The sequence below is a fragment of the Pholis gunnellus genome (assembly GCF_910591455.1).
Source record: "Pholis gunnellus genome assembly, chromosome: 13".
Lineage (NCBI taxonomy): Eukaryota > Metazoa > Chordata > Actinopteri > Perciformes > Pholidae > Pholis > Pholis gunnellus.
In genome coordinates, this window is record NC_136540.1 from 21,747,476 (window position 1) to 21,768,430 (window position 20,955).

At 45.4% G+C, this 20,955-nt stretch overlaps 1 pseudogene across 1 annotated transcript; it reads left to right on the forward strand.

Moving 5' to 3' along the window:
- The first annotated feature begins 499 nt into the window (after positions 1-499).
- On the forward strand, positions 500-20,627 carry LOC306705253 (annotated as a pseudogene). Its single transcript has 13 exons — positions 500-547; positions 2,173-2,284; positions 14,168-14,195; positions 14,653-14,855; positions 15,002-16,033; positions 16,596-16,746; positions 16,965-17,058; positions 17,663-17,700; positions 18,092-18,230; positions 18,329-18,536; positions 18,684-18,747; positions 18,983-19,116; positions 20,490-20,627. The product of its transcript is annotated as an uncharacterized misc_RNA (transcript).
- The last annotated feature ends 328 nt before the right edge of the window (positions 20,628-20,955 follow it).

Here is a 20,955-nt window from a genome sequence, read left to right on the forward strand (position 1 = left end):
CTGGAGCCTGGAGGTGATTAGCTTAGCTTAGCTTAGCAGAACAGACTGACAGCAGGGGGGGGGGGGGGACAGCTAGCATGGCTCTGTCAAAAGTTAAGAAAACTACATCAAACCAACTCTGATTAAATAACACCGTAGATCTGAACTAAAATAGGTTTAATTCAACCGTGCGACAGCCTCAGAAAGGCTAAATAACATCAACACGAGGCTGCTGTTTCATAATCCTAGAATACATTTGTTCTGATATGTTTTGAACTCATGAACGAGGATCAGGGGAGGCAGCTCCCCTCCCCTCCTCTCCTCTCCTCTCCTCTCCCCTCCCCTCCTCTCCTCTCCTCTCCTCTCCTCTTCTCTCTCTCGTCAATCGAACACAAGTGAATAGAAATGAAACTTGCTTCAGTGTGAGTGTTTGTGAATTTGGAAAGATCGTAGGATTTCCTCAAAACAGTAACAGAAGAAAATACTATATACGACCAGACCAGACTAGATAGAGGTCTTGATGGATCCACTTCGGTTCCTGGTGTTGGAGACCCGACCCTGGACCCCAGTGGGGGGGGGCGTGTTCCAAGTATATTTAGTCTAATCGGGTCAGTCCAGGTCCTGGTGCACAGTGGAGGAAACTAAGTTGTTGCCTGTTGGATTCGGTCCCCACAGGTCTGACATGATGGACCCGGGAGCCTTTAGACCAGACTACTGAGTGAGTCCCGCCCTCTAGTGGTCTGAGAGAACACCTTCAGACATCCCAACATGATGAACTCACTGTGTAGATAAAAACTAAATAAATGTGACGTTTATATTTTTTGGGGGGGTTGCGTATCGACACTTTCACCAAAAACACGCCAAATGGAATTTGTTTGTGGAGAATTCTGCCCACTTCAACCTGCTGTTCTCAGTCGACACTCTTCAGGGTTCCTGCAGCACATCCGGAGACTTCGGAGGAAGAACTTCTAGGTCTTAAACAGCTGTTTGCAGTTGCTAAAGATTTTTTTTTTTTGGTGGGGGGGGGGAATCATTGTTTTCTTGAAGTTCATGCGCACACGTGACGAGAGGAAGGACACTTATCGAAAGTCTCGTGACATTTATGGCGACTTGTGTGGGAACCCTGACGACACACACACACACACATTTATTCCTTCATATTCACACGCAGATACAAGACTGTTGTTACACGATAGATCCGAGCGAAGAAACATTTACTTTATCACACTAACGGAAACGAGGCTTCCAGCTCCAGATGCAGGGCTTCTGTCCTGTCAGTATTATGAGATTTATTTACACACACACACACACGTTTTTAAACCTGAACTGAGGGTTTCAATACATCACTAATCATGTCACAGATCACGAGAAAACTGAGCCGTGAGACACTCATGTATGAAGACTGTGAGGAATGCCAGAAGAGAAGTCGAGTCGCCCCAAACTTCTTGATGTAAATATGCAATGCCTTCTCTTTTTTTTTTGGGTCATTTCGTGGCATCTTGACAGACATAAACATGTTTTTTTTTTATTTTCTTGTGTGACTGTACTTCCAGCTTGCTGATGAGAATAGTGACCAAAAAAAATACAACAAACGAAAAACATTTATAAAGGAGGAAAAAAAAAATTAAAGACTGTCGAAGACTGGACCCTTCCATTGAAGTTTTTATTTGTTTTTCTTTCTCGGGTCGATGCACTGACTCGACTCGGTCCCCAACATAACCTAACCCAACCATGTTGACACATGTCTACACCATGTTTACACATGTTGACACCATGTTGACACCATGTTGACACATGTTGACACATGTTGACACCATGTTGACACCATGTTGACACATGTTGACACCATGTTGACACATGTCTACACCATGTTGACACCATGTTGACACGTGAAACCATTAGTTATCTGCTCTTCACCCTCCTCTTCCTCCTCCTCACCCTCTTCTCCATCATCACGTGTACCTGCAATGGCCCACCTGCCGGCTGCCACACAGACACGCTCAGGTACACACACACACACACACAGCAATACCCCCCCCTAACTCTTTACTAACCCCCCCCCCTAACTCTTTACTACCCCCCCCCTCCCTAACTCTTTACTACCCCCCCTCCCTAACTCTTTACTACCCCCCCCCCCCTAACTCTTTACTACCCCCCGCTCCCTAACTCTTTACTACCCCCCCTCCTCTGCAGTGGTACCATCAGAGCTGTTGGCAGCAGCAGGCGTACCCCGCCACCTCGCCGGAGGCCTCCTACTCCTACCAGCACTACACCCCCTACCTGAACCAGGAGCCCCCGCTGCATGGTGAGGCCTGCTCACGCTCTGATTGGCTGCTGGGGAGAGAGCCGTCAGTTCATTGGTGGTGTGGCCACCAATCAGCAGCATCATCAGCTCTTAATATCACATGTCAGACTGACTGTTGAGTTAGTTCATGAGTTGAGTTAGTTCATGTGTTAGCTTAAGTTGGTTCATGTGTGAGTTAATGAGTTAGTTAGTGGGTTAGTGAGTTAATGGGTTAGTTAGTTAGTGGGTTAGTGAGTTGATGGGTTAGTGAGTTAGTGAGTTGATGGGTTAGTGAGTTGATGGCTTAGTGAGTTAATGGGTTAGTGAGTTGATGGGTTAGTGAGTTGATGGGTTAGTGAGTTAGTGAGTTGATGGGTTAGTGAGTTAGTGAGTTGATGGGTTAGTGAGTTGATGGCTTAGTGAGTTAATGGGTTAGTGAGTTGATGGGTTAGTGAGTTGATGGCTTAGTGAGTTAATGGGTTAGTGAGTTAGTGAGTTAATGGGTTAGTGAGTTAGTGAGTTGATGGGTTAGTGAGTTGATGGGTTAGTGAGTTAGTGAGTTAATGGGTTAGTGAGTTAATGGGTTAGTGAGTTGATGGGTTAGTGAGTTGATGGGTTAGTGAGTTAGTGAGTTGATGGGTTAGTGAGTTAGTGAGTTGATGGGTTAGTGAGTTGATGGCTTAGTGAGTTAATGGGTTAGTGAGTTAGTGAGTTGATGGGTTAGTGAGTTAGTGAGTTGATGGGTTAGTGAGTTGATGGCTTAGTGAGTTAATGGGTTAGTGAGTTAGTGAGTTAATGGGTTAGTGAGTTAATGGGTTAGTGAGTTGATGGGTTAGTGAGTTAATGGGTTAGTGAGTTAGTGAGTTAATGGGTTAGTGAGTTGATGGCTTAGTGAGTTAATGGGTTAGTTAGTTAGTGAGTTAATGGGTTAGTGAGTTAGTTAGTTAATGGGTTAGTTAGTTAATGGGTGAGTTAGTGAGTTATGTAGTAATGAGTTAAGCTGATCTGAAGCCTGATGGTTCATCAGCTGATTCTTCTGTTTGTCTTTTAATATCTTTTTAAATTCCTCATTTTTCCGGTGACTCTGCTTGTGTTCTGGTTCTGGTTCTAGATGTTCTAGTTTTAATCTTTAGAGATCTCATCTCCTGGACCCTGAATCTCTCGTGGTAGTTTGTTTCTGTTGCTCCGTCATGAATACAGATGTTGATTTATTCTCTGACCACGTCAAGAACTTACATCTGTTCACTTGTTTGTTTATGTGACCTCATCGTGTTTATATGACCTCATGTTTATATGACCCCCCCCCCCCCCCCCCCCCCCCCCCAGCCGTCCCTCCTTTGTACCCTGAGACTCGAGGACTCCATCAACCCCCCTCCTACTACCCAGAATCCACCAGGGCAGGAGACAGACAGACGGACGGACACAGCGGCGGTCAGTACTCTCTGTTGTGTCAGATAGTGAAGATTTAGTTATTTATATATAAATAAACCTTTAATATCAAAGTGAAAACAGATTTTTACAAAATGTCAATTATAATATTTTGTGTGCGTGTGTGTGTGTGTGTGTGCGTGCGTGTGTGTAGATCTTTCTCATTCTTCTTAAACAGCTGGAGCTGTCAGGTTGCTCAGGGGTCGGGTGTGAACGGCTCTTGTCAGGTGGAGGTCTGGGCTTTGACTTCCACAGCATCCAGCTTGTTGTCTCTGAACCGTTTCTGTGGAGCGTTTGCTGTTTGCTTGGGGTCGTTGTCTTGCTGGAGAATAAATCTTCTCCCAAGTCGTAGTTCTCTTGCAGACTGAGTCAGATTATCCTGCATTCATGTTCCCGTCTACCTTTATGAGCCTTCCAGTGCTGCTGCTGAGGAGCATCCCACAGCGCGATGCTACTGAGGAGCATCCCACAGCGCGATGCTGCTGAGGAGCATCCCACAGCGCGATGCTGCTGCTGAGGAGCATCCCACAGCGCGATGCTGCTGCTGAGGAGCATCCCACAGCGCGATGCTGCTGAGGAGCATCCCACAGCGCGATGCTGCTGAGGAGCATCCCACAGCGCGATGCTGCTGCTGAGGAGCATCCCACAGCGCGATGCTGCTGAGGAGCATCCCACAGCGCGGTGCTGCTGCTGAGGAGCATCCCACAGCGTGATGCTGCTGAGGAGCATCCCACAGCGTGGTGCTGCTGCTGAGGAGCATCCCACAGCGTGATGCTGCTGAGGAGCATCCCACAGCGTGATGCTGCTGCTGAGGAGCATCCCACAGCGTGATGCTGCTGAGGAGCATCCCACAGCGTGATGCTGCTGAGGAGCATCCCACAGCGCGGTGCTGCTGCTGAGGAGCATCCCACAGCGTGATGCTGCTGAGGAGCATCCCACAGCGTGATGCTGCTGCTGAGGAGCATCCCACAGCGTGATGCTGCTGAGGAGCATCCCACAGCGCGATGCTGCTGCTGAGGAGCATCCCACAGCGTGATGCTGCTGAGGATCATCCCACAGCGTGATGCTGCTGCTGAGGAGCATCCCACAGCGTGATGCTGCCGAGGAGCATCCCACAGCGTGATGCTGCTGAGGAGCACAGTCAAAATCAAAACTGCGCCGTGCCTCGCAGAGCGTAAAAAACGATATGCCGAAAGTGAAATCCCTACCCCCGGGTCCCCTAAGCTTGGTTGACCCCCCTTTCTTCAGGAAACACACAGGATATACGTTGATATAATTTACTTTTATTAAAGTGCCTACATTTAACACAGCTGTCAATATTGCAGTTTTGCAAAAGCATCAGTGAATGCTGCTGAGTGATGATCCACAATAAACCCATAAGACGCAATACTGTGATTTTAGCTTTAAAAAAGTGAATGTGAATGTGAAATGTCCATGCCCCAGAACCCCCCAGTGTGTTTCACACACATTTAGGACTGCAGAGGTTTTGGGTCGACAACACACTGGCCCTCTGCTCTGGCAGTAATTGGCTGAGAGATGGCTTTTAGAAGGACATCAATTATTCACCCGATCTTCTCCCATCCTGGAGAAACGCAGAAAAATCGACTGGGGTTGTACTGAACCCCCCCCTTGATGGTGATGTCATACTGACTATTTCGTCCACATATCATTGTATTTTTTATTTAATTACATTTTTTAAGCTTTTTGCTTGTTACCATTAAGTTCTTCTCTATGACCCAATGCAAATCTGTTGACAAAAACTACAACACAAATGTAATAACATTTTTTGCAACAAATGGGAAAAATAAACAGTAATGAGCAAGACGGACAATGACCAAAGGACATGACCTAGTTATTATAGTGTTAATGCAAAGTCTTAACGACCTGCATGTGCATATGCAGAATCCTACATGTTATGATGGCCCTGGACTTACTCTCCTCTGCCCAGAAATGTCTTCCTCAGAAGCTGATACAGCTGATCGACCCTTTGCTCGAATCTACAATCGTGGACGTGACGAAAATAAATATATAAAAAATTCCAGGACCGCTGACAGTCATTACAAGATAAGCTAATATTAACAACATGTAATCACATTAGCTGTAACAATTACCTTACTTTCAGTTGGCCGGCTTGTTAAATGGTAATGGTAAATGGACTGTACTTGTATAGCGCTTTTCTAGTCTTTCCGACCACTCAAAGCGCTTTCGTCATTCACCCATTCACACACTGATGGCAGGAGCTATGTGCCACCTGCCTATCAGATTAACTTATTAACACACCGTAGGCACAGCTACGGGAGCACTTTTGGGGTTAAGTGTCTTGCTCAAGGACACATCGACATACCACTTGCGGAGCCGGGGATCGAACCGCCGATCCTCTGATTGAAGGACTACCCTGTTAAGCTCTCACTGGGAATGAGGGGTGTGATTAATGTTGACTGTTTAGGAGGATCTATTGGCAGAAATGGAATATCATATTAAGTTTATTTTTTTCTTTAATCACCTGAAAATAAGATTTAGCTAAGAATGCAGTGGCGGGCCGTGCATTTTATATCTGGGCCTTCTGTGCTGTCCTACTACAGTTGAACCACCTCCTAATAACCTCATTATGACGCCACAGCTACGGTTATTTGTTTCTGGGGGTGTAACAATACACATATTCGTAGTAGAACATTTGGTACAATACGTTTGAACAATACTATTGCATTTGGAAAATGCAGAAGCTTAAATTGTGGGAAATATAATGTTCTTTCGGTGGAGCCACTGCGCTCAACCTGGCAACCCACCCAACGTAACAGACAACGTGCTGTCTGACACGCCCACCACGGAAGAACAACAGAAAATGCCGAAAGGTAAACGGTCAAAAGTGTGGCTGTTTTTATTTTGAAAGTCCGTTGCTCACTGGCAGCAGTGGAGGAATGGAGACTACTGGACATCGCTGCGGTAAAGTCAGCCAACATCCGGTTTCTTCAGAGGAACATCCGATTTTCAGAATAAGATGCCAACAAAGTATGAATTAAATTCACATTAAGTATAAAACATGCTACCTGCATCTCGTGAGTTAAAGGGAAAATACACCTACATTGTGCGTAAGTGTGTCTTTATTCTTTGATCGCTGGGTAACCATCATCACCTCTGAGTTACAGCATTATATTGATGAACAGTAGAGCTGCATTCACATGCTCTGTCATGAAGACGACACACATTTAGATGAAACGTGCTGAAACATTGTTATTGCACTTTTGTTCATATAGCAGTACTTTTAAAATAAAAGTGCACAATACACTACTTTTGAATTAATTATTGAACTTTGCCATAACAATGAGATTAATCGCAAAAAATCCATGCGATTAAAAATTGTAATCGTTGCCCAGCACTAATATGTATAGTATACTTTAAACAGTTAAATATATTGTTAAATTTGACTTGGCAATAAAAAAAGTATCGGTTCAGGCACCGTTTAGGCACCGGTATCGTTTTAAAAGTATCGTTTTAGCACCGGTATCGGAAAAAACCCAAACGATACCCATCCCTAGTCCTGAGAGGCCACTCCTACCACACATCTGCTTTACGCACTCGACCATAAACCAGTTAATTCAAAACCAGTTAAACTCGCACACCTGTGCAGTCGAAGCTCCAGACTGTGGCGTATAAGGACTTGCGCATGCGCGTTACAGCTGTAAGCAAACTGTCTGATTTAAAAGTAATGTATTTAACGGACCAGATGACGATGTCCTGGGAGCTTCTTGTTGACAGCACAGAGTCTATAGTTCCATATTTATGACGTTTTATATGAAACATTAAATGCGTTGAAATCGCGTCTTCGTATAGACCACATATCAACGGCCAGCGTAATATCATTTTGGAGAAATACGTTTAAAGTAACCAAAATCGCGTCTCTTTCAACCTACAACTGAACAAACCATCAATATTTTAAAAGAAATTGGTGTTTTGTGACACGTTGATATTGTAACCGTAATTTAGCCGGTTGAAATGAGGGTGAAAATAGGTCTAAGACGTTCAGACCCGATTTCAACGCGATTTAAACCAAATATCAACGTTGAAATCCGGGTTAGTGCTCACTGGGATATGTTTATGGTCACGTCCACGGTTAACGTTGTGGCTGCTTCTGAATACAAGTGTACGTTCAGGAGACTATTTGCTCAATACTAAAATGTCTTTGTAACGTCTCTGTGTGTGTTTACTGTTTTCCTGCAGACGTCCAGCAGCTGTTGGTGGTTAAAGAAGAGGTTCCCCCTGAGCAGCAGGAGTGGAGCTCCAGTCTGGACCAGGAGGACCCAGAGCCCCCACACATTAAAGAGGAACAGGAGGACCCAGAGCCCCCACACATTAAAGAGGAACAGGAGGACCCAGAGCCCCCACACATTAAAGAGGAACAGGAGGACCGGACAAGAAGTTGGAAGAGGTGCGAAAGAACAAGGAAACCAAAGATGGCTCTGAAGTCTGAAGGTTGCGAATGGGGGCTTGTACAGGGTTTTTTACGTATCCAAAGATTGATTGATTTTTTGTTTGGCCAATATTTTTGTTGTTCACTGCCCACCTTTTTGAAATAAATCCAAGTTCTACTCTGTGAATTTTTCAATTATCCTGCTATAAGTGTTCTTGCGCTGGTTTTACATGTGGATAATTTTCCCCCCTCACTTGTTGAGTCCGTTCCATTTGTAGCTTTGTCAGTGCCGCTTCTGCCCGCTTTGAAAATTAGCAGTTTGTACTTATCCTGTTCTTTTTGAGGAAGCATGTTTCTATGCATAGGTCTTTTAGCCCTGCCTATTTCATAGTGCGTTTTTGAGGGAAAAAAAATGTTCATGTGAACCACACCTGTTCTTAGTACTTACTGTATATTAAAATAAAAAAAGTAGCACAAGTTATGACCAAGGCGTCGGCTGTTATACGTTTCGTGCGGCTTTGCTACCCAGATTCTGCCAGTTTGCTCCTGCAGATCACGTTTCGTGCTGATTCTTTGCTTTTGTAACACTATCGGGTTGTCTTCAACGCACATGGCTTCTTGCTGTATAGGTGTGAATTAACATGCCAGACATGGAAATGGATGCCACCTTGAACATCACTTGGCAGTGTTCTACACGTGGAATGCAAACGAGTAACACACTTTGGCATCTCGTTAGATACAGTGGCTAGTTGACTTGAACTGTTGTACTAAAACAAATAAAAATGTAAACGCACTGTTTGGCTCGCTGTTACTATTTTCTTGTACTACATGCTTTGTATAGTTCTACTAGGGAATGTTGCGCAATAACACACGCACACAATGAACACATCCAGCTTAAGGTGTTATGTTACCGCATGGCTTTTAACATGCAGATGATGCTTCAATGAGTTATTAATGGGCTGAAACAATGTCTCACTGGTTTCTTTATTTTCCATTTGTTAGATACTTTGTAATCCAATTCTGGAGTTACTACACAACAGTACAGTTCTTTTTTACACAACCGAAATGGAGCCCATCTTTTGGGTATTGAGGCCTCCCTGAAGAGTAAAGAAACGGTGATTGGACATGGCTCTCTTAAAGCTACAGAACACGCCGTTATGCAAGGATGCTTGTGTGCATGTTCCCTGCTGGCGAAAAGGTGGAAAAACTGGAGCTTAGTATTCATCACGTCGTCTAACCGTAGTCTGCTTTCTAGTTGCATGTGTGTACACGCGTACACTCGCATGCAGAGATGTCAGAGCTTCCACCCTGTTGTTATTTCTCAAATTCTGAGGTCTGTGACAGGAAGTTGTGCAAATATAACGAACAGTGTGCTTCCTTATTCGTCCCCATTACTGCTTACCCTTATCTCCTTCCGTCTCTCCTTTCCATCCATTGTACCAGGCGGTACCAGCAGTCTACTAAATATGTTTACGCACACCCCGCTCTCAAATCTGTGGAGGTCTGGATGATGTTAAAACATGGAGCCTATTCATCATAGGAGCCTAATGGACCGGTGGGAAACATTCCACACTGGAGATGGATAAATCAGAATAACTGTGTTATCCTTAGTATATCAAGACATAAGTTGTTCAAATATCATTTTTTAACCCTTTTGAGTGTCAGAGAGTAAGTGATGCTAGTTAGGTATAGCTATGATTAGCATACCAGGATGCAACTGCTTGGCTCAAGGACTTTACTTTTGCTAAATAATAATAACAATAAAAAGTTATTACTCTAAAAGTGGTGAGGACAACAAATGTAACACAATGTGATAGATGACGGTAAGACATTCAGTTGCACTGAAACCTGTCTCCTTGTCTCTGGAGGTCTTTTAGTCATAAATGGATGAGCTCATGCATTCTGTCTTTCTCAGTCAGTGAGCTGATCAGGGTCGGGCAGCGTTGTGAAGGGAGTTTCCTAGTTTCTCTGCACTAGTCATCTCTGTCACTAGCAGCAGAGCTGTGTGTATAGACAGACCTCTAGACTGATCCTCACAGATATGCATGCTTTGTTAGGATTACCTGTCAATCCTCCTCTGCCCAGTCGACCCCGGACAGATTACAGCTAATCTCAGACTGCTCTGTGTATCTCAGCACCTTGACCGTAAACAGCGTGAGCCTGGAGGACAGCAGTTTATTCTCGTAGGAAGGGAGGAAGACGTTTTAGACATTCAAGAAATGAAGCTGCTGGACACACATGCACAATAAGTGGTGTCTTGGCGAGGAGTGTATGAAACTTTAACCTGAAATCTCTCATTATAATCACTATGTGAGGTGATGTACAGCAGAGGCTTTAGTGCCCGTATTCCAGTAACGAGTAGCTGCAGCTGTCTCAGACCACAGGCAGCGGCACTAATGTTAAACATGGATAAACCTCAAGTACAGCTGAGCAACACTTGAGGTTCTCTCTCAACAGAGCGCCGCTGTTTACTCGTGTACATCTTTATAATCTACTCACAACAGCCAATGGTAAATGTCCAAATTATATTCAAAATAAAGGTAGAAAGCGATACTAACGGTAGTGTGTGAGTATCTTTGCTGGAAATTCAGAAATGTAAAAAGGAATAACATTTGTTTATTGATATCTATTTGTCTCCATATTTGCAGGTACATATAGTTGTTGTTATTACCTCCTTTTTTTTGACCTAGGTACTATGTGTTCAGGTCACATCCGCGGTTGCTTTTGGGTACTGCCTTGTATCTAATAAGAATTTACAGTATACTCACACTGAGTTCATATTGTGGCGGTACACACCAAAGGGACACACAAAAACACAAAGCAGTTCTAGTTACTTGCGGTGTCCGCCTTTCTTGAGTCATAAGTATGCAATGAGCTCGTCGTTGTTGGGCCTCTAAGCAACCATCGGAACAAACCCTGTCTCTGTTGACTCAGAAGGCTGCAGTCATCCGTAGGAGCAGTCAATGATGCAAGCATATCAGCCGAGTCTCTGTACTCAGTCCAGCATACAGTAGACCGTATGTCAGGGTACGAGGGAGGTAGTGAGAATGTGTGTGTGTGTGTGTCTGGGAGACACTTGCCAGTTCCTGTGGTAATGTGGAGGTGAAGGTCTGAGATTTGTATGCAGTATGGAAACTTGTTTGTGTTTGAGGGAAGCTACTGCGAAGTGCTCTGATGGATGCTCCGCTCTGCCTGTGAGCAGACGGTGTACGTAGGTGGAGGAGCTACAGTGTGTTGTGTAGCAGCCTCATCACCTCTAAAACTCCAGGCCTCAGGATACAGACGCTATTTAAATTACTCTGAAGGCCTAACGCCTCATCACCGTAGTGTTGCGCGGTATACCGATACTGGGAAAGTATAGCAATACCCTACAGTTAACAACGGTACAGTACAATATAATGTTATTGGTACCGATACTTTAGGGTTACACTTGTCTCTGCAAAGATTTAACACGTTATAAGCAGCAGTGTGACGGGAAGGTGGAGAGATGTGAGGGTGTAGCTGATCTTCATTAAGATTTGCCCTGTTTGGATATTAAAATATATGAACACCCTATGGTACAATAATTCACTCGTCAAAATATGTTCTGTTTATTTTAAATGAATGTGAAAACGTGACAGATTTTATGATTCATAATTGAGTTGTGTGCTAATAGCGTTGCTGGTTCAGATGTGCTTCCTTTAAATACCTCTCTTCTGTGAAACCCATTTGTAAAATCCTGCGAACCTATAATTCTCCAAATTATAGGTTCAGCCTTTCGCTTGTGCTGTTGAATCTGCCTCCCGCTTTTATATCCTACACACTGCTGTGTGCGCTTGTTGGTGCGTCACGTTTTCTCTTTGTTGTTGTTGGGTTTGTTTATGTTGTCTCCTTGGTTTTGTTGTGGACAAATGCAGCCTCTCTCCCGTTAAGTGTCCACGGCATGAGAGAGTATGGGTGCGACGATGAGTGTGAAATGGTAACGTGGTAACGTTCACATAAATGTGAAGGTAGCAGTGCAGTGCGTACAGTTTATTTTTCAGGGAATATACGTGATGCAACTAACCACACTCACCACAGCACCCATGCAGGCAAGGCACTAATCCTGTTAATGATTGCTCAACAAGGGTCAGCTATCGGTCACAAAAAAGGGAAGGAAAATGATCATCCCTACTCGGTAGCTTGTACTTAAATCAACCGAATATTTCATTGCATTACTCTGTAAATTTCAAGTAAGACTAGTATTACGTTTCCATATGGTTGCCTCCTCCCTGAAAGCACTAATAATGAATTGCTTTACAGCTCTTTATTGATGGGTGAATTTATTCTTTTTTAAGTTATTATTAATTACTGATTTTATTAGCAATAAATGAATTGAACAGGACCATTTAACCATTTGCCAGACTGCTGAAGTCCTTTTTATAAGGCACAATAGAAATACATTTAATTGCACCATGGATATGGCATGTTGTATAGCACCGGTGGAAAGAGTGTGAAGTGTAGAGGACTGCTGTCAAAGTATCAAAGAATTAGTCTGTGGAACCACTTCAGTCAGCTGTTTTAGGACTGATGTGTATTAAATTAATGTTATTCATTCGTCACTTTGTGAAATGTGAATATCATTTGAGAGGGATGCAGAAAGAGAGACATGGACACAGTGGCCTCCCTTGTTTTAAGTCGAGGTGGGGGGGGGGGGGGGTGTGACCCAGGACGAGGAGCAGTCATGCAGCAAACATGCCCCACTTGCACTGACATACACTCGCACTGTCTCTCACACAAAGACAGTCGGTGCACTCAGATGCACCTTGAGTCTCTCGGTCAGCGAGGCGTGCGGTAGGAGCATTAAAAAGTGCCGCACGGAAAAGATTGGATGTGAAAGAATTGGATGATGTCAAATTCAGTGTGCGCCTCACGGCCTCTTTGATGGGAAGTTGTAACTAACCTGGCATGTGTCAGCATGCTGGGTTGCTTTGAATAAGCAACTATAACATTATATTCAAATGAGCATGTGTGATGGAGACAAATTGTCCATCTTACTTTATTTTTCAAGATGTCTTGCTTTCCAGCTTAGAGTAAAGTAAAGTCTTAAAAGTTTTTTATTTATTTATTTTTTTTCACCTAAGACGCACGCCCGTTAACCAAACACTTATGTGTGCAATACTTCAGGGTTGTTTGTAATTTCCTGCTGAGTCGTTATTCACAAGAAACCGCTCAGCCTCGTCTGGGTGTGTCTGTGCTGCTTCCCCCTCTGCGAATATGCTGTGAACAGAAATCTAATTGATCAGAGATTTGAATTGATTGTTTTGAAAGTAATGATTATCATTCAAGAATTGAGTCAAAGCGAATAAGAAATAACCATTAAATAAAAGAAATTGAATAAACATGAGACTTTAAAACGTTACTATCTTTAAGTTATTTTCTTAATGTATGCTGATCAGTTGCTTTGATCTCCGTCTTAACTCTAAATTCTGTTTGTTTGACTGAAGGGCGGACCGGATTATTATGAGTTACACAGATTTACAGTAAATATTCCTGGACATTAAATTCTCTTCTGGTTCTCATTACAGAACTGAGATCGTCTCGTATGATTGTGATACATTGAAATGAAATATGAAATGTCTCATTCTGATTCATTGCGTCAGCTTTGGGCTATATGATAAGTAACGATGACTTTCCTTTCAGAATACTATAAATGTGTCTCAGGTAGTGTAGAGCCGGGTGCTAGTACATGGTGTGTTCCCTGAGGAGCAGTGCAGTGTTTAGCTGTTAAACGTCACATTTCATTATGAACCAAATTTAAGAGATTCTCATCAAAAATATTATTTACGTAAAAAAAAATCAGCCAACATAATCTCTCCATCTCAAAAAGTATAAATCAGTCACTAACTCTTGAAGGAGACTTTGGCCACACTTTGCTCATTATTAGCATAGAATAGAATCCAAACTGTTATCTAGTGGACAGCTTGATCTAACATGTGTCCTTCCACGAAGGCCACTTCCCACCACACACATTGAGAAACCACCCGTCAGGATTTCACCGTGTATTTCTGTCAGACTCTGGGTCAGCTGATGCTGTCCTGTGCCCTCAGGGGACCAGGAGAAACGCAGAAAAACAACGTACAGGAACTCCTTGGTTAGAGTTCCTAAAAGTAATCCTGCTGAAGCTATGTAACTTGACTCTATTTGTGAGACGACCCTGCATCTCAATGTAGTCGATCTAGATCATGTCCTCAGTGTGTGTTTACCATGTCATAAGCACACAGAGACAAACCTTATACCATCACTACTATATTCCACCTCCAGCCCAAAGCCCTTTGCTAGTAGAGTTCTTGACCAGACTGCCGAGAAAGTAACCTTCATCCAGGCCAAGGTCGCGAGCCTGGGAGGAGTCAGCATAGTTACAATGGGCACACTTAAGACATAGAATTGCTTCTTTATGTCCTCCCCCCCACTCCTCAATCAGTTCACCCTTAAAGGACTCTCAGGTTCGCTGCGCTCTCTCTGTTGCTCATCCCAGAGCCGGTAGTTTTTAGGAATAAATCCAAATCTTTACTTCCATGTCTGCTTCTGTCAGTTATCCAGAGCCTCAGCCGGCCGACCACTCCTCTGAAGAGCCCTTTGGTTGCAGCGAGGAGGAGCGCGCCCCGAGCTCAGGGGGCCAAAGGTCACCAGGGGTCCCCATCCGAGCGTATACGCCCAGCCCTCCACCTCCACCACCACCGACCCAGGTCAAGGAGAACGCCCAAGCTGTTCACCCCATTCAAGCTCAGCTTCACTGTAAGAACATGTCTTACGCAATGTGTCGTGTTAAGTAGCTTCATTACTTAATGTCCTGTCTTCATCAGAAATGGTAGAATTCCACTTTCATTCCGTTTTTGTGAATGTGCGTGTCTTCTTCTTCCCAGCCCTCCCAGTCCTCCCAGCCAGGAGGCCCTAACATGAACCTGTCCGACCTGCCGACCTTCACTCCCAGCGTCTTCCCCCCCCAGCGCCTTCAACTATGAGCGACCGCGGCATTTCATCCAATCGCAGCCGGCCTTTCAGGCCCCCAGCTACGACAGCGTTCTGAAGGAGTCCCAGGAGAACCAGAACCACTCCCAGCAGAACCTTGGCCAGTCCCAAAGCAGTTTGAACGTCACAGAGACACAGAGTCAAGCTAAAATGACGTCCACGCAAAGTCAGTCTTTCTCTCAGACTCGGTCAGTGTCCAAGTCCTTGTCACAGACCCAGGCGCAGTTTCAGTCCCTAAGCCTCAGTCAGAGCCAGACCCAGTCTGTTGCCCAGACCCAGGCCCAGACCCAGATCCAGACCCAGGCCCAGACCCAGATCCAGGCCCAGGCCCAGGCCCAGGTCCAGAGCCAGAGCCAGAGCCAGACCCACGCCAACGGCATGGGCAAGTCCTCCCCCTCCTCTTCAAGTCTCAGCTCTCCCATTTCCACCCCGGCCTCCTCCTCTGCGCCTCCTCAGTCCTTCACTGCCCCCATGCTGAGTCCCTCTGCCCCCATCATCCCGGCCTCCTCAGCCTCTCTCCCCCGCACCACCGTGCGCTCCACCATCACCCTCACCCCCAGCATCCCCAGTGCCACCGGCCTCGGCAGCGCCACCCTGCCGGCCAATCAGGACTCCATGTCGGCGCCCGCTGCCTACCTCTGCTCGGTGCTGCCCTCCCCGTCCGCCTTCTCCCCTTTTTCCTCCTCCAAGCTGTCTCCCAACTCCAACCATCCCCACCTCTCCCTCTCCCCCTCCTCCTCCCGTTTCCCACCCGCGCCCTGCAGCCCTCTCCTCCCCTTGGGGGCCCAGCAGCCTCTCCCAGTGTCACCGTCCCTCCCTTGCTCCCCTCGCTCCCCTCTCTCCCCCTCCTCCTCTCTGCAACAGCCCACCTCTCCCAACGGTCAGAGCAGAGTACCTCCTGCTGTGGTCTCCTTGCCCGCCAGCTACAAGGCGGCGCCAAGCATGTGAGTCAAAGTATACGGCAATTTGGCATCCACAATTTAAAACAAATCTGGGGAGTCTCTCCAGTTATGTGTCAGTGGGACATTTGGGGCTTTTTTAAAGTTTTTTTATTTTATTTTTTTGGAACATCAGCTCTGATTATAAAATAAACTCAGACTGTTAATGGCAAATATATGCATCAAAATCAATGTTGTTGCTCACTGACATATCTCACACTGTGAGAAACATTTCCTCTAGTATTTAGTGTACAGAAAATAATTACATGTGTTATTCATAATAAAACAGCAGTGGTGTTATTTGACGGAATCAGTTATATAAAAGCAAGAAGCAAGCGTGGCCATCAGTTTTTTGCAATCTCTGTATTAAATGCATTTAGTAGCAAAAGTCCACCCAGATGTTCACGCTTTCTTTCATCAACCGGTACAGCTCATTGCAGGTTTATACTGGGCAGCTACGGACAAGGGCTTATTTCCAGAAGGGCTGGATACAAGTCTGTATCTTTACTTCCGTATTTTGATCTATCTAACTTCTGTTTCTCCCTCCTTTGTCTCTCTCCACCCTCAGCCTTCCCAAACCCATTCTGAAGAAGTCTGTAGCTCCTCGGCCATCTTCCTCTCGCTCCACAGACGAAGACATCCAAGGCTCCAAAGACGCCCTCATCCAGGATCTGGAGAAGAAGCTGCGCTCAAAGGAGGCCAGGAGGAGAAACAGCCAGGTGTGTGTGTGTGTGTGTGTGTGTGTGTCCTGCAGACTGTTTTGGAAGGGCAAGAATAAACACTAACATTCCTCCCACCAACACACACACGAGCAGTGTGTGCCTTTGTAATGTAAAAAAAGACATAGTTCAAATAGTTTACCAAAACAAACTACAGCACGCAATGTATGTGTGAGAAAGATGACAGTTTAACAGAATCCAGCTTGATTTTCAAACAGAAACTGTCCTACGAGGAGCGCATGGCTCGCAGGCTGCTGCAACGGCAACGACATGTTGGACCAGGACAGTCTGTCAGACTCCCAACCCGACCAGGTACGACCACAGCCGTCTTCTCCTAGTGAGTGGACTTCATGATCACAGCGCTTGTACTGATGTGTGTTGCAGCACCGACTGTGCTGCACTTATGTTGGCTCTGGTCCAAAGCCCATTAGCTTTCACTTAGCTGTTAAGTAAAGACCACACATTATTACACTCACTTGGGTTTGAATGGCTGCACAGGGAGCCCGCCTCCCTCTCAGGGCCTCCCGATGGCTCTCTGGTCATTTTGAGTCTGTGTGTGTGTGTGCAGGATTGTGTCGCTCACAGGGCTTTGCACCATCTATTCTCTGTCTTGCACACACACAACACAAACACACAATAACATGCATGTACACACACACACACACACACAGATTTGTCAGCTGCTATTTCTTGCCTGCTTTCTGAGAAGGAGCCCCTTTCACTGGTGACAACAGGACTATTGTGTCAGAACACACACACACACACACACACACACAGACACACACACACACACACACACACACACACACACACACACACACACACACACACACATTTTGCCAGACTAGAATCGTTTGCTTTTCATAGTTCAAAGCTGTGAGTACCTCTGCTTATATGAGTGTGTTTTCTGTTGCAGCCAGATTCACCAGAAGGAAGACACACAGGTGGACTCTGGTAAATAAATATAACTTGTGTATAAATGTTGCTCATAACATTTGACTCCAATCCAGCACTATTTATTCATCCATCTGTAAAAAAAAGAAGTGCATTATGCACTATGTTAGTCATTTGTCCAGCTCATGAGTATTGACGCTTGTGAGTGTGCTCTGTACAGTCATGTATGATACTTTGCAGCTTACATCACAGCAACAAGTTTTACTTTTAATACTGTATTCTTACCTCATCGCCACCTTGTGTTGTGCTATGAATATTACTAGTTGTCTGTCAGGAGGGATATAAACTGTCAAAGGACAGAGACAGCTCTCACACACAGGCAACCTGTTCCCTCACTGGTTGTCACTGAGAGCGAGGTGAGGTTGGTTAGATGTTCTCCCTCTCCCTGCAGGGGGAGGCGCCACACGGGGACAGATGAGAGGGGAAACGAGGGCTCAGCTATCCAGGAGAAATGTTACGCTCCTCGCTTCATGCTGATCCCTGCAGACCTCACGGTAGATTAGGGGCGCTTCTGTAGGATCGACTTCAAGGTGAACACTCAAGCCTGTATCATAACAAGCTCATATTAGCATCACTAATACCTGAAAGAACCAATGCAAATTATGGTGCGGTCGTGTTCTCAATCCAGGTCGGAGGCCTCCCCACACCAGACGTGTGCTGGTACCTGGACGGTAAAGCCATCCGTCCAGACGACTTCCATAAGATGTTGGTGTGTGAAAAAGGAATGCACTCGTTCCTCATAGAGATCGTCACAGTGCACCACGCCGGCGTCTATGAGTGTGTGGCGAGGAACCGAGCAGGGGAGAGCAAATTTACCTTGAGGCTGGATGTGTTAGGTAAAAAGTGTCTCTATTTAGGCTGGAACTGCTGTTTTTCTTTCATAGAATTTCATCATCAAAGTGTAACTTAGTAATGAGCGGGATGAGTTACTAATCTATGCCAGCTGTGCTTTGAGAGACTTGAACCCCTGTGTCTGCTACTAGCCGGTGTAAACATAGCGGAGCAGCTAAAGAGGCAGATATCTCCCTGGGTAGAGACCAAAAGAGAGTGAATGTTAGACCTGCATTCATCAGATCAGAACTCCAAATGAACGTTGCTCCATGTGTAAATAAGCAACTGTTCCAATATCGACATAAAAAGATAACGTTAGTGTTCACAACTTGTTTCTGCTGCCTCCCCATTTCTCATATTATTGTTTATTTGTGCTTTTGTTGTCTGCATGCTCAGCCTGCATCAGGCCACTGTATCCACCACGTGCTACTACCTCTTTGTGTCTCTACAGTCTGTATCAGGACGGTTCAGGCCGCCAGTGCTTGCTGCTGGAGAGGCTGATGAAGTCCGATGCCGGTTGGTACACTCTATCCGCCATCATTGAAGCCGGCATGTCCACATGCAACGCCAGGCTGGATGTCGGCAGTAAGTGAAGCGTGTGTGTTATCCGGTTACCATGGTAGCGCAGGAAAGTAGAATCAGACAGCATATGGAGGACGCTCCACGCTCCACGCTACAGTGAATCCAGCGCCGCAGCCTGCAAACCAATGTTGTGTCATGTGATCGAGTGGAAACCTGATGAACGCACGGAGCTTTCCTCAAGAATACTGCAGCATCCACTGATGAGAGAGCTCACCGGAGGAAAGTACACCACAGCTATCAGGTGTCTGCTCGATCACATGACACGCCAGCTGCTGTGTGGACAGGGAGCGGAGTGAGAGGACACACAAACTACCTGAGCTGGACTGTGCGCCTCAGCAAGCAGACCACCACATCTGAACCAGGACTTCATCCAGTTACTCCCGTCTTTAACGGGATCACTAAGGACTTGTAGTTGGTGTAATAACTTCCCTCAAGCACCTGCAGAGTCAAAATGAGTGAAAACAAATGGCACTTTATTGTTTGGATGTATAAGTACAGGTGATATAGACAAAATATGATGGTGAAGTCATTGTGATCAGCTCAAGAAGCTGGACACATCTGATACGTTTCCTTTTATAACAGCTGTCTGCACAGCCACACACAGCAGTAATTGAGCAGAAGGAACGCCACAAACGATCCTTTCATCTCTTTCTATTTGGTGAATATTTGCAGGAAGAAAAGCTGACTGAGCTCATTTTAATGTTAACGTGCCTGTTGTGGTTTGTGTCATTGACATTAGAAGTCTTAGTTAATTGTGTACATGACTTGCAGTGACAGCCATACAGTAGAACTATGAAGCATGACTCTCCAGAGGACTTCACTGCTCTCTGTGTGGAGGCCGTGGAGATCTAGCGGGTGCTGGTTCCATATGTGGCTGTCCCGGGCTGTGGGGAGCCGGGCAGAAGAGCTATTTTCAGACAGCTGGCATGAATGGAATGATGAGCCAGTGTTCCACCAGTAGGAGCGGTCGCTGCCGTGGGTGACACCAGTGGTGTTATTCCTTATTATTAATATAAATATAATATCAAAGGATTTGTCCCCCCATTACAGCTTCACTCTCCAGCATCTTATGTACTTATAACATCAGAAAGCCAGTTGTATATTGTTTCTTACAGATAAGTAATCTCCTAGATTTAAAACTTTAGATTTGCACCTCAAGTTTTCAATTGGTTCTGAATGTAAAATAATATTAGGCTTTGCATTTAAATGACATTGCACACAGGTCATACTGGGATAAAATGATAATATTGTTGTTAATAACTTCACGTTTCAAAGTGTTTGCTGTCAGAGATGTGTCCATGTGTCATTGATGAATAATTTATAGAATAATAAAACACATTTGAACTGACCCCCCCCACTCTTCTCGGGCCCTGCAGCTCGCGCAGCCATGAAGACGGCGCCCCCCCGGCTCCAAGACGTTGAAGCTGCTGTCCTCTCTGAGCCACGTGCCCGCCCCGACCGGGGAGAGCCCCGCCCGGCACACCGCCCCTCTGCATGAGAGCGAGGAGCTGTAGACCCCCCCCCCCCTCCCCCCACCTCAACCCAGTCACATCCTCAGATAACGGGGGCACATCTCACAAAGCTCACATAAAGCTGCATCTGCTGTCATCTGGAGGGCAGGTTTGGTACTAATCATGCTTTGGTTCAGATCGCAGCAGACCAGGACGCAGACCACTTGTGAGGCCAAAGGTCAGGTTCCCAACACTGTGGCTCTGTTATTGTACTATAAACATTAGTTTTATTTAACGTTTCTTTCTCATTTAAAGGGAAACCCTTCAACATCCACTACGATATGGTATTTGTTCTTTTTTTTTGTTATAAAAAGTTTGATTTTGCTCAAAA